This window comes from Curcuma longa, chromosome 15, assembly GCF_044706935.1.
Source record: "Curcuma longa cultivar G26 ecotype Majalengka, Jawa Barat chromosome 15, ITB_CL_G26_1.1, whole genome shotgun sequence".
Classification (NCBI taxonomy): domain Eukaryota; kingdom Viridiplantae; phylum Streptophyta; class Magnoliopsida; order Zingiberales; family Zingiberaceae; genus Curcuma; species Curcuma longa.
In genome coordinates this window covers 10,338,102-10,343,199 of record NC_133875.1, presented here as the reverse complement: position 1 = coordinate 10,343,199, position 5,098 = coordinate 10,338,102, and the positions used below count along the sequence as shown (strand labels likewise).

The 5,098-nt window shown below is 38.7% G+C and overlaps 1 pseudogene; it reads left to right on the top strand.

Annotated features, from left to right (window-relative positions):
- LOC141845967 (uncharacterized) overlaps positions 1-1,024 on the top strand; it is a 15,020-nt pseudogene extending 13,996 nt beyond the window's left edge.
- Positions 1,025-5,098: the final 4,074 nt, after the last annotated feature.

Below are 5,098 nucleotides of genomic sequence, written 5' to 3'. Positions count from 1 at the left end.
ATCTAATCTAAGGGATAAGCTCAATCTTAGTTAACCAATCAATCTAATTGGGTTCATATCAATACTTACAACAAGCAACCCCAATAGATCAATTCTAACAGCCCCCCTCCAATAACCAATTACCTTAATCAGTTTAATTCAAACTAACAGAACAATAGCTAGTAGAACAGTAACCGTGCAATAACTAGCAAATCTAAGCAACTGTAATCACGAACTCACCTCTCGGATCAGCTAATTATGCTCTAACAGCTAGCACAACCTCCGGTAACACCTTCTTCTTTCCTCTTGTTTGTTGCTGAATCAAGATTCCACACCTGAATCGATCAAAAATCTAATTGATCTGATAATCAAATCTAAGTTTAAGATCCATTAAAGAAGAAATCCCTAAACAAGGATCTAAACCCTAGAAATCTAAGCCAATCCCTTACCTTATAGATCCGGCTTCTCCTTCTTCCTCTTCACTCACGGCCGAAACTGAGGATCAGCCTATAAATCCAGATCAAGCTAAAATCTCTGATCAATTCAAGAATATGAACTTAGAAAACCTTATCTCAATGTCATAGCATCAAGATCTAAGTTCTTACCTCAAAGAAGCCATGCCTTAGTTCCCTAGCTCAAGGTATGCTGAAAACCCAAACTCGATCAAGAATTTGCCACCGATCTGTGAACTCGAGCAAACACCGAATCACTCAACCAAAATCCTTAGAAATCTCCACACAAACACTACACAAAATCGAAAATACGATTAGGGATCAACTCACCGAGTAATCCCTTCCTTCAGATCCTCCACCGCATTGCACCGACTGCTGCCCTTCTCCATAGATTGCCGACCGCCACTCCTCCGATCGCCGGCCTCAACTGGTGTCAGCTTGTCCTTGGAAGGCTCTCTACTCGCCGGAAGCCTCCACCCTTCACAGCCGGCCGCCGCTCGCCATCGTCCGCCGCGATCGAGAACGAAGCAGAGAAGAAGAGAAGCGAAGCAGAGGAAAGGATCGCGAGAAATGGGGATCGCGATCGGGTTTAAAGGTTTCTTAATGGGCGGGTTTGGTGGATAACGGATCGGATCCAATAAGCCTATTTAACTATTAACTGTTTAACCCATTTAATCAATTAATAGCTAATTAATTTGATCATGATTTGGGCTCATTAATTGGGCTTAATCAATTGGGTTATACTTGGGCTCATTTTAAATTTTTTCAACAAAGATGTGAATTAGGAAGGATTGGTCGACGAAATATGAACCGTAGACTGAATCTTGATATACCTCAGAACAATACATTTTTGTTACCACGAGATGTATTGGCTGCTGTGGATCATTTGATCGGAATGAAATTTGGAATGGGTACGTTTAGAAAACGCAGTTCGAGGAACTATATCTGGAGCAATTCGTCATAAATTGATACCGACTCCTCAAAATTTGGTAACTTCAACTTCATTAACAACCACTTATGAATCGTTTTTTGGCCTACATCCTTTATCTCAAGTTTTGGATCGAACTAATCCATTGACACAAATTGTTCATGGGCGAAAATTGAGTTATTTGGGTCCTGGAGGATTGACGGGTAAAACTGCTAGTTTTCGGATACGAGATATTCATCCTAGCCACTATGGACGTATTTGTCCAATTGATACGTCCGAAGGAATCAATGTTGGACTTATTGGATCCTTAGCCATTCATGTGAGGATTGGCCATCGGGGATCCATAAAGAGTCCGTTTTATGAAATATCTGAAAGATCAAAAAAGGAGGCACAGATAGTTTATTTATCACCAAATAGAGATGAATATTATAGGGTAGCAGCTGGAAATTCTTTGGCCTTGAATCAGAGTATTCAGGAAGAACAGGTTGTTCCAGCTCGATACCGTCAAGAGTTCCTGACTATTGCATGGGAACAGATTCATCTTAGAAGTATTTTTCCCTTCCAATATTTTTCTATTGGAGCTTCTCTCATTCCTTTTATCGAGCATAATGATGCGAATCGGGCTTTAATGAGTTCTAATATGCAGCGCCAAGCAGTTCCGCTTTCTCAGTCCGAGAGGTGCATTGTTGGAACTGGACTGGAACGTCAAACGGCTCTAGATTCGGGGGTTTCCGCTATAGCCGAACATGAGGGAAAGATCATTTATACTGATCCTCACAAGATTATTTTTGCAAGTAATGGAGACACTACTACAAGTAACGGAGACACTACTATAAGTATTCCATTAGTTATCTGTCAACGTTCCAACAAAAATACTTGTATGCATCAAAAACCTCAGGTTTCGCGAGGTAAATGCATTAAAAAGGGACAAATTTTAGCGGACGGTGCGGCTACAGTTGGTGGGGAACTCACTTTAGGAAAAAACGTATTAGTAGCTTATATGCCATGGGAAGGTTACAATTTTGAAGACGCAGTACTAATTAGCGAACGTTTGGTATATGAAGATATTTATACTTCTTTTCACATCCGGAAATATGAAATTCAGACTCATATGACAAGCCAAGGACCTGAAAGAATCACTAGGGAAATACCACATCTAGAGGCTCATTTACTCCGCAATTTAGACAGAAATGGAGTTGTGATGCTGGGATCTTGGGTAGAAACAGGTGATATTTTAATAGGAAAATTAAGGCCTCAGACGGCAAACGAATCCTCGTATGCTCCAGAGGATAGATTATTAAGAGCCATTCTTGGAATTCAGGTATCCACTGCAAAAGAAACTTCTCTAAAACTACCTATAGGCGGAAGAGGGCGCGTTATTGACGTGAGATGGATCCGGAAAAGGGGGGGTTCCAGTTATAATTTAGAAATGATTCGTGTATATATTTCACAGAAACGTGAAATCAAAGTAGGTGATAAAGTAGCTGGAAGACATGGGAATAAAGGTATCATTTCCAAAATTTTGCCTAGACAAGATATGCCTTATTTGCAAGATGGAACACCTGTTGATATGGTCTTCAACCCATTAGGAGTACCATCACGAATGAATGTGGGACAGATATTTGAATGTTCGCTCGGGTTAGCGGGAGATCTGTTAAAAAGACATTATAGAATAGCATCTTTTGATGAGAGATATGAGCAAGAGGCTTCGAGAAAGCTAGTGTTTTCTGAATTATATGAAGCCAGTAAGCAAACAAAAAATCCATGGGTATTTGAACCGGAATATCCGGGAAAAAGCAGAATATTTGATGGAAGAACAGGAAATCCTTTTGAACAACCTGTATTAATAGGAAAGTCCTATATTTTAAAATTAATTCATCAAGTTGATGATAAAATCCATGGACGTTCTAGTGGACATTACGCACTTGTTACACAACAACCCCTTAGAGGAAGGGCAAAGCAAGGGGGACAACGAGTAGGAGAAATGGAAGTTTGGGCTTTAGAGGGATTTGGTGTTGCTCATATTTTACAAGAGATGCTTACTTATAAATCTGATCATATTAGAGCTCGTCAAGAAGTACTTGGTGCTACGATCATTGGAGGAAGAGTATCTAACCCAGAAGATGCTCCAGAATCTTTTCGATTGCTCGTTCGAGAACTACGATCTTTAGCTATAGAACTGAATCATTTCCTTGTATCTGAGAAGAACTTCCAGATTAATAGGAAGGAAGCTTGATCTGAATGAATCAGAATTTCTATTCTATGATTGACCGGTATAAACATCAACAACTTCGAATTGGCCTAGTTTCTCCTCAACAAATAAAGGCTTGGGCCAATAAAATCTTACCTAATGGAGAGATAGTTGGAAAGGTGACAAAGCCCTATACGTTTCATTATAAGACCAATAAACCGGAAAAAGATGGATTGTTTTGTGAAAGAATCTCTGGACCCATAAAAAGTGGAATTTGTGCTTGTGGAAATTATCGAGTGATTGGAGCTGAAAAAGAAGACCCGAAATTTTGTGAACAATGTGGGGTGGAATTTGTTGATTCTCGGATACGAAGATATCAAATGGGATACATAAAACTTGCATGTCCAGTGACTCATGTGTGGTATTTAAAACGTCTTCCTAGTTATATTGCGAATCTTTTAGATAAACCCCTTAAGGAATTAGAAGGCTTGGTATACTGTGATGTGTGATTTGATCAAAATTTGCGTTTTACAGATTCGGACTGAGAAACTGTCATCCCGCTCAATCCGATTGGGATGCCCCCGGCTCTGACATGTATTTTTTGAGAAGTAGAAGTAACATGAAACTCAGAATTATAGGTGTATACAATACTTCCAAATGAAAGGGGAATTAATCCATGGTCGATTTCGTATAAATAAGAATTTATAATTCTACCTATACCTCGTGAAAAAAAAAGACTTTTTTGTGGAATCAGTTATTTAATTTATTTATAGCATAGCGAGATTGCATTTAAGCAAGCAAATATAGCATGGTTACAGAAGTCTATTTATCGCATATATGCTTTAAGGCTAACATAACCATCGAGGTAAATAGGGGCCTAAAAGATCGAATAGAACAATATATAGACAAGTAAATCCTTTACGAGTCCCAAAGTATTCTTTTAAGGAGATTCATCATTTAACGAGAAGTAGACTACTCAAAAATCTCATATTTTCATTTTATCCAATTTTATCATAAGTAATTCTTAAAATGAAAGTAACAAAAAGAAGAATGAATCGTTGGTCCTTAGTGGGAACTTGAGTAAGGAGTAGTTCCTTGTTTGTAGGGTTTTTCAAACAAACTATTAAAATAAGAAACAATTTCCTTTTTTGAGGTAACTACTTGAGCCGGATGAAAGGAAACCTTCACGTCCGATTTTAAAGGGGGGAATCCAACCCTACAGGAACCTATCTCGATTTTTCTTTTGCTAGGCCCATAGCTAAAAAACCTACTTTCTTACGATTACGAGGTTTATTCGAATATGAAATCCAATCCCGGAAATACAGCATACCACTTTTTTTTACTACCCAAGTCTTCGAGACATTTCGAAATCGAGAAATCTCTACAGGAGCAGGTGCTATCAGAGAACAATTAGCCGATTCAGATTTGAGAATTATTACAAGTAATTCATTGGTAGAATGGAAGGAGTTAGGGGAGGAGGGTTCCACTGGAAATGAATGGGAAGATAGAAAAATTAGAAGAAGAAAAGATTTTTTGGTTAGACGCATG